Source organism: Mytilus galloprovincialis, chromosome 3 (assembly GCF_965363235.1).
Source record: "Mytilus galloprovincialis chromosome 3, xbMytGall1.hap1.1, whole genome shotgun sequence".
In the NCBI taxonomy this organism is placed as follows: domain Eukaryota; kingdom Metazoa; phylum Mollusca; class Bivalvia; order Mytilida; family Mytilidae; genus Mytilus; species Mytilus galloprovincialis.
Genome location: NC_134840.1, coordinates 16379522 through 16393104, shown reverse-complemented (window position 1 = coordinate 16393104; position 13583 = coordinate 16379522). Strand labels below are relative to the sequence as shown.

Below are 13583 nucleotides of genomic sequence, written 5' to 3'. Positions count from 1 at the left end.
TAGTTAATATTGTTTGCATGCAGTAACTAAAGAACTGTTTTGCCAATGCTTTTCAAATTTGAATATGCTGTTACTGACTTAAAAATGGAGATTAAGTTTGATATTGACTATTTTCACTTCTATCATTTATGACATACGATCATTGATGGCCTGGTCTCCTAAGCTTTCAAAATACAAGAAACCTAGTTTGCTGTCAGTTTGAGCTCATTTCTTGTTTCCTTTAGTAAATCAAAAAACACTGATAAATTGTGAATTGAAATATTGTCGTTACTGACTCAAAGTGCTTGAAATTACGTCGTAATTTCAAGCACTTTGAATAATTTTTATGTGAATATTGGGATTGGTTCTGTTGATATAGAAAGAAAAAGCTTACAATTTTCAAAAAGTTTGAATCGTCTAATGAAATTATGTGTTAGAGGAGAAATCATCACTAATTTTACTTACAAAGTTACAAGATATAGATATATAGATTCCACAACTGCAACAAGTGTATTACGATATTTCTCCACTCGAGACAGTTAAATTTTAATATTTAAAGTGCGAGGCTTGCCGAGCTTTTTAAATAATTAAAATTTAACTGTTGAGAGAGGGGAAATATCGTAATACACGAGTCACAGAGTAGGAATCTGTTTCTCTAATGATTTTTGGTGGAAGAAGACTTCAAGTCTTCTGAAGGCCAATGGTGCCGACATTTAGATCAGTGAACATCTGTATGCCGCATTCGTTTCCGTGTATTTAATTTCATAACAACTTCTGATTCCTGACACCGATTTTTACACATGATTAAGCATCTGAATCATTTAATTTGTAAATAAGGATTGAAAAACAATCACTATCGTAAATAAGTACCCTTTTATTTATGTAAATTATTAGATTTCATCTCATCTACATGAACGTTATTTGTTTACTTGTAACTTGATGTTTTTACTGTAGATATTTGTAGTACAAATACGTGAATTTGGTATCGGGACAAATCGCCCTGTTTACATGTTTGCCATTGAGCTGTTCGTCCTGAGTTCTTTCGCCCGTATAGTATGTTCGCCCTGTGTTCATTCTCTTTACTCTTATCAAGAACGTTTTATAATGCGTCCTTGCAATTATTAACAAATATAAATATTAAAGGTATCGTTAAAAAACTCTAAAACATGATGTAGTGAAAATCATCTGTTCCTTATTTTGTTCCCAAGGTAAGACAATTGTGTACAGCCAATCAACTTCTGTGTTTCTCATGATCAGTTAACAAGCCAATTAAAAATGTTTTCTCTGAAGATTATTCTAACGTGCTAGATTTTGAACTTGTGTTGTTTTCATCCAGTTGTAAAATCGTGAACATGGCAGGTGAATTTTCATCTGCAAGCAGGTTCTTATACAGCTTAAGGATAAAAGCATGGCTGATTGACAAAATTCAATGATGCAGTACTACCATAAAGATAATAAATAGTAATTTTTTTCACTAATTTATTGACATAATACTTATTGTAATGAGGGACTGTCCCTAAAACAAGGGGTCATTTTACAGTTGAAAAAAAAAGAAAGAAATTTTTGAAGATTTTTAACTCGAAAGTGGGAAAATTCATTATATTTGGAACAACTTTTTTTAAATGAGAGGTCAAATTAATAAAGAAGATATAAGTTGAGAAACATCACTAAATTCTTTTGACATGTTTTGACCATTTAATACTTGATAGATGCATAGTTCTTGGGGGAAAAGTTTCATCAAATAATATGAATATAAAGGTGCTCATTTTTTACAGTGGGTTGTAATGTTCTTCCAATGAGGGTTACCCCTCATTTGGAGTGTTGTTCCCAACCTGTTAAAGGTCCATCTTTGTGCATAATTCAAAATTGGAAATTTCAACAAGCATTTAATATTTTTACCCAAGAAAATAAACCCTGGTCTGCTAGCTCCATGTTCATCTTTTCTACCGATTCAATAACTAGAGTCATGCAAACAGACTTAAGAAAAAGTTCATCATACAAATATGACACTTTTTCTAGACAATCCAGATTGTGCAAAATACTTTGCTAAATATTGTAACCTTTAAAATTGTTGTCGCGCACTAAAAACCCCTATGCGAACTTTCAAAAGTTGGCGGGTATGTAACAATATATAAAAAAGAAGATGTGGTATGATTGCCAATGAGACAACTATCCACAAAAGACCAAAATGAAACAGACATTAACAACTATAGGTCACCGTACGGCCTTCAACAATGAGCAAAGCCCATACCGCATAGTCAGCTATAAAAGGCCCCAGTAAGACAATGTAAAAATTCAAACAAGAAAACTAACGGCCTTATTTATGTAAAAAAATGAACGAACAACAAATATGTAACATACAAACGACAACCACTGAATTACAGGCTCCTGACTTGTCTGTCCGTCCTGCTTCAGGTTTATGGTCGAGGTAGTTTTTGATGAAGTTGAAATCATTATCAATTTGAAACTTGGTACACACATGTTCCTTATGATATGATCTTTCTAATTTTACTGCCAAATTAAAGATTTTACCTAATTTTCACAGTCCACTAAACATATAAAATGATTATGTCGACAATAAAGACAACAACACTCATGTTTTTACCGCAAAGTATCTGTTTATTTGGTCTACATGTTTCACCTAGTAGATAGGCATCATCAGGAGAATTATACAAAGAAATATGACAGTGAAGTATGAATCTTGCGGTTTAGCGATTTAACCGGAAGTGTAAGTTACATAATAGTAGTTATGGTGACGTTATATAAATAGAAAGTGAAAGTGAAAGTAAATTGAAATAGAAAATATATAAATAGAAATGTTAGTGTTTTCTTGAATGGTAACAGCATCTCGTGTGGTTGACATCTATCCCGTTCTGTGTAGTTAATCTCATGGGAGGTCTTTGGTGGTATTGTACGTTGTGGTTATCTAATAATCATGTCAGTGAATTCCAAATTGGACACCATCTCACCGGTCATACTGTACAAACAACTGGCTATGCTCTGGGACCCTCGAGTTATTGCTTCCAATTGCGTCGGTAATGGTGCGAAGTGTATGATCGTCGCACATTTTGGAAATTAAAATAGTGGTAGATCCGTATATATTTAATTATGAGTTGTGGTAATGATTAAAGCTGTGGTTTGATGTTGAATCTGTAAGAGCTTCCAGCAGGTTTCTTCTTTCTTAACCGGTGGGAAAGTATTGTATTGGTTGAGACTCTGTTAAATCTTTATGTTAATTTTGCGTAGTGTCATAAATTCAGCTAGGTGGTCTTGATTTCTTATTAGGGTTATCAGCGGTTGTAGCGGTTTTTTCTTCTCTTGCTCCTTCTCTTCTTGGACAGTGCGGAATCTTGATCATTTCAGGAAAAGATCGGGCATCTTGGTATTGGTCTGTAGTATCATTCATGCTGTTGGTCGTAAGGTACAACACTAGTGTGGCGAAGGTGGATCCTTCAACAGATTCAACATCAAACCACAGCTTTAATCATTACCACAACTCATAATTAAATATTTACTTAATATATACCGAAATGGGCAGTTGACCCCTTTAGGAGTTATTGCCCTTTTTAGTCCATTTTTAACCATTTTTCGTAAATCTTAGTTATCTTTTACAAACATCTTCTCCTCTGAAACTACTGGGACAAATTAATCCAAACTTGGCCACAATCATGTTGGGGGTATCTATTTTAAAAAATGTGCAGTTTTTGGCTTATAACTCAAAAACCAAAGCATTTAGAGCAAATCTAACAGGAACTGAAATTGTTGATCAGGTGAAGATCTATCTGCCCATGAATTTTCAGATGAATCAGATAACTGGTTGTTAGGTTGCTGCCCCTGAATTGGTAATTTTAAGGAAATGTTGCTGTTTTTTTTGTTATTATCTTGAATATTATTATAGATAGAGATAAACTGTAAACAGCAATAATGTACAGCAAAGTAAGACCTAAAAATAAGTCAACACCAAAATGGTCAATTGACCCCCTAAGGAGTTATTGCCCTTCATAGTCAATTTTTAACAATTTTCATAAAATTTGTATATTTTCACCAACATTTTCCACTGAAACGACTGGGCCAAGTTCATTATAGATATAGATAATTGTCAGCAGCAAAAATGTTTAGTAAATAAGATCTGCAAACACATCACCATCACCAAAACACAATTATGTCATGAATTCATCTGTGTCCTTTGTTTGATATTCACATAGACCAAGGTGAGCGACACAGGCTCTTTAGAGCCTCTAGTTTCATGACTTCACAATAAGAAAATTGGAAAGAAAACAAGAAAATATAACGTTACAGTTGAATTTCAACCAATCATTTGCCGAGAACAGATTTTTCACTAGTGAGAAGAAATATTTTTCTCACACCGGTCAGGAAATGTGAAAATAGCACAAAAATTAGAGAAAGCATAACAAAGCATAGTCCCTAAATGACAAGGAGTTGCATTTTAAAAAAATTTCTTTCATTAGATTGTAAAAACAATTTGAAACAATTTCATTTGTTCAAACTCTCATTTTCAGATTGTGTAGTTCACAGACCTAAGTTTTACAGCTATATATAGAATCAGTGAGTTATAAATAACATATGATCTTTTTACAAAGTAGACCACAAAGTTCAATTTGTGTATGGTTGTGTAAAAACTTTAACACAACCATTTTATCAAGTACTGTGGGAATGACAGATGTGGTGTTAGCAAGGATCAAACTTTTGTTGTTGTGACATTTCAGTCATGTATTTAGCCAATATCTTCAAGTTCCCTTATGTGTTAAGACAGAAGATATGAGAACAAAAATACCAAACTGATGAAAATTCAAAATGGAAAGTGTAATAAAAAAAAAAATCAAGAGCTCAAACACATCAAAAGAATGGACAACAACTGTCAATTCAGCAACCTTCTCTAAGTTAAACAAACTGTGGTGGGGTCTACCATCTTGTTCTTGTATCAAAGCTTGCATTTCTATACAAATCTGAAAAAGGAAACATGTTAACACAGCATTCCAATCAAACAAGTAATAAAAAGACATCAAGAGGTCAAATCATAATGCTGTTTTTGTTATTTGGAAAAAATTGATTCAGTCAAGTCTGTCTTGGTTGTTTATGTCTATATATGATGAATCTTGAGTCTGGCTTTTTAAACCATTTCTTAACCATTATGTTTACAAATGCATATGATTTTAAGATATATGTAACATGTTCAAATATTTCTAGAGGACTATGTGAAGAGACAGTTATTGTTTAATATTAGGTGAATGCTTTTCACATTGAAGACTTCTTGCATGTTTTGTAAATCAAAGTGGTTGGTTGAATCAGTTTTTCATGGGAAACACTCCACCAAAGGATGGTAGAATGGACTTAATTATTTAGAGGAGAAATTAACTTTACATTCACTCAATTTTGGTTGGTTAATACTTTTGCTTTTTATATAAAAGAGGTAATTTGCAATCAATTTGTTTATATTTTTTTGTAAATTCTCCCAAGTTGACATTTAATGCAAGTTTGACATCAAAGACAACATATTTGTTAAAGGGATGTGGTCAGTTTTAATTTAGTTTATAGATATTATAACTGAGAGTCAGAAAATTGATAGGTTTGTAAATGAGAATGTCTCAGGTGCAACTCTGACAATTTTAAGGTTAATCACTGTTTTAATGGAACAGTTTTATATTTCAACTGCCACAGGTTTTATAGAAATTTGTATAACATCATAACTGACCACTGGAAGGAAAATTTGACTGTCCAATCATTCATGCTGTAGTTAAGAACTACAATTTGACTGTCCAATCATTCATGCTGTAGTTAAGAACTACAATTTGACTGTCCAATCATTCATGCTGTAGATAAGAACTGCAATTTACCTCTTAAAAAAGAAACACTTGAAAATACCGAAATAAATGAGATGACATTTGTTCAATATCAACGTATCTCCAGACGTAGATTCATAACTTCCATGCACATTTTCTATGCAGTAAGAATGCATTAATTACAAAAAAGTTAAGTTTATTTTCTAAAGAATATAATTGAACAGAGATCAAAGCCACAAGATTACATCTCAAAACTTTCAAATCAGTAGGAAGCTATTTTTGTTGGAACTCCCAAACATACTGATATCATCAAGAATAATATTGTTAACAGAATGATTTAATGCTGCAAAAACAATGACATTATTTTAATCTTTTGGCATTTAATGCCTGTTGTTCAAACATTACAAAATCTTTCATTGATTTGGCACACAAGTGAAAAAAAAATTGAAAAGAAAACATCATACTTTTTCATCATGAAATATGTATATTTTGCTCTCAAATCTTTAAATATCAGTACATGTTCATTTTATGACAATTATAAAACTAATTTTTCACATTTTTGTCTAAATCGGTGAAGGGCATGATGGGTAAAACAATATCAATTTAACATTGCAAACAGCTGCAGGTTGATTCTCTTTGTCCTTGAAACAAATTGATGCACAAAGAAAATTTACCTTTTAACAGAGACATAATAATGTCAGTGCATGTAATGTGTTATACTGGGGAATAAAAGGAACACAGCAAAATTATCAGACATATTGACAGCTTTTCATCAATTTTGCATTTACCTTGAAATCACATGGAGGTATATATAACTGTAATGATAAAATTCTATAAAACATACCAAACAATTACTCACTATTTGGGTCAAATCAACCTTGATTTATATTTAAGGAGGCTTGTGGGTACAAGATTTTCAGAAAAAAATTAAACATTTATTTTTCATTACAAATTTTATTAATTACTTTTAGTAGTTGTAACTTCATCATATGGTACAAAAATCATTCCAAAAAATCAATATTTTTAAATGTCAATATCATTGAAAAAGCTCCAAATTATCTCCCTTTGGTGCAAAAAATGCCATTTTTTGGCATCAAAATTGAAATATCTTTTTTAACTCATCGGTGACCTATATTTCTTATTGTTGTTTTCGAATAAGCAGTACATAAACTAAATAACTGTAAAATTTAAGCAATTTCTGTAATTAAGTTTTTTTTTATTTCGATATTAATGCTATTTCTCCTATTAGTTCAACAGAAAAAAAGGACATTAACAAAAATGAATGCTTCTTTGAAGGCAGACTGTGAGCGTAAATGAACGGTAACCCCATTTTTTTATTTCATTTATTCATTAAGTATAAGATAAAGTTCATTTATAGAAAAATAGAGCGAAATCCTATATCAAATTAAAAAAATTGATTTAGACCCGCGAGCCCCCTTCAGTTTTCATTTGAACACTTTCTTAATTTTCAAATATTTGCATTACTTATGCAAATTATACTCAAATGAGAATAAATAAGTATTAGAATAAAACTGCATCAGTAACATAAAACAACAATAACTGACATAGTTATATAGCAGTGACAGAGTGGTGTAACTACTGTTTATCGGTCGTCCCACTGTCTATATCACTCTGTTCAGCTCTTAATATTATTCCGTATCATGTCTTTGTGACGTCAAATACGTTGACCCGGCCTTAATAACTTTGACCCGGACATATCAGCGACGTCATAATGTTTGAACCGACGTTAATAACTTTGACCCGAACTTATCAAGTCATCTTTTGTGTGCTGGTGAAACAAAGAAAACACTTCTGAAACACGCAAATATAGCCCGATAAATTGATTATCAGATTATCTGCATATTGATATTGTAAAATATCAGCTGCTTGACATAATATGAAGGCTTTTTGATCTCGTTCGCTACGCTCACTCGACAAAAAGCTTCATATTATGTCTCGCAGCTGATATTTTACGATATCAACATGCAGATAACCTGATAATCGGTACATCACAAGTCAGGCAACACTCAGGTTGTTAGTTAGTTGGTGCATTGATTGTCTCAGATTTTACTTTTCCTCCCAAAGGTCAGTATTCACTTTAGGCACTGTGGCTTCCTTTGCCAATAGTTCTGAAATGCTGAAAGTCGGGTTGAACATCAATAAATTAAAATATAGGGTCAGGATCAGTTCTTAGCATAAAATCCCATTTCACAGATATTTTTTATTTATTGCCAAGGAAACCAGAACACACAGATATTTTAATAAAATTATAAAAGTTCTTAAAAATTAATCACCATAAGTCAGATAGAAAGGAGAGTGGAAAAATTGAAAATAAAGTTTGTTGACAGTGTTCTGGTTTTCAAACAGTCACCCAATATTAAGACCAAATTATGTATGGAGTGCTGTCATTGTCATATATCTATATATTATTTAACTACAGAAAGTGTGATGTGAATGATTGTTCTGGATTTTTGTATCATCAATTTATTTATTTTGATACTGTTATATTTTGTTTTAAGTGTTTCATTGTAATATATTGAGTAATGATTTCTGTATACTACAGACACATAATCAAATTTCTTTTTATTATTGTTTCAGAACATGTACAAGGCAGATATAAATATAAATTAGAGAATAAAACAAAAGGCTATATGTGATAGGTTTGTTATTTATTTAACGTTTATTTTGGGAGTTCAGATATATGGGCAAGAATTAACTAATGTAACTTTAAGTGTGACATTGTAAGAAAAAAAAAAAACATAAGCTTCCAAATTTTTTACAAAGTATTGCTGGAAATGGCGTCTTTCTATTTGTAACAAAAAAAAATCATTTTTGAACTTGCTACAGTTTGGAACAAAGGCAATTAATGAAATTTAGAGCATGTAACATGGACATTTTTCCAGTTTGAGATTAATGGTTCCTTACCTCAATCAACATTCAATATCATATATATTGATCACAAAAAATTGTCTTTTATCTCAACTCTAAAATGTGTTTTCATTTCTTTCAGAAATTTTGTGAAAACAGGTTTCCTCCACTTTTCTGTCAATGTTACATGCCACGTTTGACAGATAAATACAGTAAGAATCATTTTCTTTATGAACATGAAAAGGCTCTTTTTCATTGTGTTACCCTCACATTAGAAAATTCTATCAATATTTTTGCAATTATCTCTTTTCTGTCATGAAATAGTGACGTATAAGTATGAATAATGAACCATGCCAGAAATTACCTTAAAAGATATAAAAAGTCTCCAAATTACCATCTGAATGTAAATTATGCAATTATACTCCCATATTTCTTATATATGATATTATTTAAATAGTGGTTACCGAAACCATTCACCTACATTTCATACAGCAGACATATTTTATTAACTCTACCAGTAGTTATGCTTGTTCATGTTGGTACAACATGGAAGGCCAAATTAAAGGATATTCAAATGTCAAATTAACCAGAAAAATAAAACTGAGACAGAAGACAGAACAATTGATGAGGGAGTCATCCAAAAATTTCCACAACATGAAACATTTTTATATCAGTAAGTAAGCAACCCTGTTTTTTATGCCAAGGGATGAGATTGATACAAGATAAACACACAACCATCAGCATCCACAGTTTCCTCACTCACAAAACAAATACTGACAAAGCAAGGGTACAAAACAAATATCCCTCAATGCGACACAGTTACACACAAAACTAAAAAGTATGAAAATCCAAGGCAAAATATGGGCAAATCTAGTGCTCCACATCTACCAGAGGTTAATACAGGTGCATTTATGAAGAATCTTATTCTCAACCCTTTACATAATTTCTAAACAGCACTTTTTGAGGTTCCTTTTTGGGGTTGTTGTCTCATAGACATTTGCCCCATATCTCATTTTATTTCTGCTGGAAAATCTCACATTCATAATAATATTTTAAGGTTCTCACATTAGATTTTATTGCAAACATTCAAAACAAGTTTCTCGTCTCCAACATCGTCATTTATTCATCTCTGAAAAAGAAAAAAGCAACAATTAGTGTACTCTCAATCAGGACCAAAATCCATGCATAGGTTATTAAGTTACAATAATGAAGACATGTACAAACTCTCAAATTTCTTGTTTCAATGCACATTTCTTGATTAACCTTTTTCAGGAAAAACTCGTTACGAAAGCCAAAAGGCAGTAAAACAATGTGAGACATAAAACCAAACATTCTATATGTGCCTGTCACAAGTCAGGAGCCTGTAGTTCAGTTGTTGTCGTTGGTTCTTGTCTGTCATATTTGTTTTTTGTAAGTTGTTTTGTTATAAATTAGGCCGTTAGTTTTCTCAATTGAATTGTTTCATATTTTTTATGTCGGAGCCTTTTATAGCCGACTATACAGTATGGGTTATTCTCATTGTTGAAGGCCGTATGGTTGCTGTATTATAGGTTGATAGTATACTAGAAGGTATACTATTTTTGGTGCTGTATTATAGGTTGATAGTATACTAGAAGGTATGCTATTTTTGGTGCTGTATTATAGGTTGATAGTATACTAGAAGGTATGCTATTTTTGGTGCTAAATTATAGATTGATAGTATACTAGAAGGTATGCTAATTTTGGTGCTGTTTATAGATTATTGATATACTTGAAGGTATGTAGTAATTGAATAATTGGCTACAACAATAGGAAGTTTCGAATGATAAGTCATTTGTTTACATAGCATTCTTCTGTATTTATCTTTGTGTACTCCAAAGTTGCACATCATACAGTTACCCTGTTTTGATTGGTTCTAATTTCAAATTAATATATCTCAGATATTTGGCATAGTGTTCAATCAGCAACCACACATCTCAATTGCATGCAGTATTGGAAACTCTGATTAAATCATACTTGTATTCATTTAGACCAGTTCTCAAGCCAATTAAAAAATATTGAGGGGGGAAAAGAGCTGGTCTGCCAACAAGGGAGATAACATCTTGGTCACTAGTTAATTCTAGATTAATATTACAAGTAACATACTGTGGATTCATTATTATTCGTTGGATACCAATTGTCGTGGATTTCATGGGGACAAGGGAACCACAAAATTAAATGTCCAACGAACTTTAAGTTATCGAAAGGAATGAATGCGGAATTGTCCAAAACCACAAAATTAGATATCCACAAATATACAAGTTTTCCTTAAACCACGATAATTGGTATCCACAAAAATAAATGAACCCACATTATACAATCATTCAGTGACCAAGTTTTTCCCAGGATGTTTTCCTACTCATGAGAAGTAATTTACTGGACATTGTAATGGTCAATCAGATTGGACTTTATAGAATGGAACAAATGTAACCCATGATGATCCTCGACAAAAATGGAAACCATTTTCTGGACATCATTGATAATAAAGTTTGACTTGATGGTGTTAGAGCAATCAGTTTGTTATTCATGGATAACAATATCTTCGACAAATGGTTTGTTATTTATTACTACAGTAAAATATATCTTCAATAATAATGAAGGTGAAAAATAAACATTAAAGAGACTTTGATTAACTACTACTTATTTCCTGGTATATACAGGACTAAGGAAGCTGATTCTAATTAGGGTTAATACTAGTCACTTTTAAAGTCAAGGGGATAATTATTTGGGGTTTTTTTTTTTGTTCCGAGCAAGGTTTTTACTTTTAAAGCTTTGAAATGTGACCAATCAATTTATGATTGTGCTCATTTTATATCTATATTTAAGGAATAGGGTAAGAAATTATTAATATAGAAGGGTGGTCTAATTGAAAACAATACATTTTTTTCATAGGAGTCTTAACAAAAAACAATGCGTAATTTTTTGGAAATGTAGTTATTGCTATTTTCAATAATATAATTAGTTTATGTCACCACCAGACTTTTTTATAACCTACAAATTCTAAGGATTTTACATGGAAAAAGAATAATTTTCTTGGACCAAATTCTCAGCTAATCATTTTTTGTATTAATCTTTTAATTCTTGGATCTATCTGAAATGAAATGATTTTCCTTTGGACCAATTTCTTAGATATGCCTTGGGCAAGTTTCATAAATTTTACTTCCCTATACTGATTTCTTTGCTGGTTCATCCTTGGACTGATTTAAAAAAAAAAGAGCTATCCTTCCTTAAATCAATTTATTTGAAAATCTTCTTTTGAACTCATTTGTTAATCCTAACTTATCTATACTTGAACAAATGTATTAACTAATCATCTTTTATACCATTTTCTTATCTAATCTGTGATTTCACAACTGACCTTTCTTTTGTCCAGTTGGATTAACTTATCCTCACTGGACCATTTGCTGAATTAGTCCTTCTATAATGTGATTTATTATATGATCCTTCAATGGACCTATTTGGTAATTAATCATTCCTTGGATCAATTTGATAACTCAATGTTTCATAGAACACTATCTGAACTGATTCTTTAAGTTATACCATTTTTTGACTGAATATTCTTCCTAACACTTTGTATGTTGATCCTTTCTTTTTATTAAACATTTTATCTTTTCAGATATCAATTTTGTAGAGTCTAGATAATTTACAAAAAAATATGAAATTTAGAAGAGAAATATTTAGAGAATATCAAGGCAACATAGCTCTAAGGCTTTTAAAAGAATTAGGGGTTGATTAGGGTTCCTCCAACACTTAAAGTTAAGAGACTTTATCTTTATCCCATCTATTTAGCTTGAAAAAAAAAAACACTGAAAGGTTTGACAATGCATATATTAACCTTTAAAATCTTTCATATTTTCTCTAATTCTTTATACTGATTGGCTGAAATACTGCAAACTGTAAGAACTCTTTTTTAATGTTTGTTAATTTGGTTCTAACAAACTAGAAATGAACAAGACTAAATTCATAGAAATAAGACTTCAGAATGAAATCTACTGCAATATTATGACACATGGCATCTCTTTGGTATACAATATGACATGCCCATACTGTTGTAACAAGGGACAAGCTCTAGATTTACATGACATGCCCATACTGTTGTAAAAAGGGACAAACTCTAGATTTACATGACATGTCCATACTGAAAGGACAAGCTCTAGATTTACATGACATGTCCATACTGTTATAGCAAGGGACAAGCTCTAGATTTACATGACATGTCCATACTGAAGGGACAAGCTCTAGATTTGCATGACATGTCCATACTGAAGGGACAAGCTCTAGATTTACATGACATGTCAATACTTTTATAGCAGGGGACAAGCTCTAGATTTACATGACATGTCCATACTGTTATAGCAGGGGACAAGCTCTAGATTTACATGACATGTCCATGCTGTAAAAGCAAGGGACAAGCTCTAGATTTACATGACATGTCCATACTGTTATAACAAGGGACAAGCTCTAGATTTACATGGCATGTCCATACTGAAGGGACAAGCTCTAGATTTACATGACATGTACATACTGTTATAGCAGGGGACAAGCTCTAGATTTACATGACATATCCATACTGTTATAGCAAGGGACAAGCTCTAGAATTACATGAAATGTCCATACTGTTATAGCAAGGGACAAGCTCTAGATTTACATGACATGTCCATACTATTATAGCAAGGGACAAGCTCTAGATTTACATGACATGTCCATACTGTTATAGCAAGGGACAAGCTCTAGATTTACATGACATGTCCATACTGTTATAGCAAGGGACAAGCTCTAGATTTACATGACATGTCCATACTGTTATAGCAAGGGACAAGCTCTAGATTTACATGACATGTCCATACTTTTATAGCAAGGGACAAACTCTAGATTTACATGACATGTCCACATACTGTTATAGCAAGGGACAAACTC

At 31.9% G+C, this 13583-nt stretch overlaps 1 long non-coding RNA gene across 4 annotated transcripts in view; it reads left to right on the top strand.

Annotated features, from left to right (window-relative positions):
* Nucleotides 1-13583, top strand: part of LOC143067269 (uncharacterized) — an 87245-nt gene that overhangs the window by 41772 nt on the left and 31890 nt on the right. For 2 of the 4 annotated variants that reach the window (XR_012975902.1, XR_012975904.1), the window contains exons 5-7: nt 4500-4545; nt 8379-8440; nt 8791-8860. This is a non-coding gene — a long non-coding RNA (uncharacterized LOC143067269). The remainder of the gene's footprint in view (nt 1-4499; nt 4546-8378; nt 8441-8790; nt 8861-13583) is intronic. The other 2 variants (XR_012975901.1, XR_012975903.1) reach the window with 1 other exon arrangement.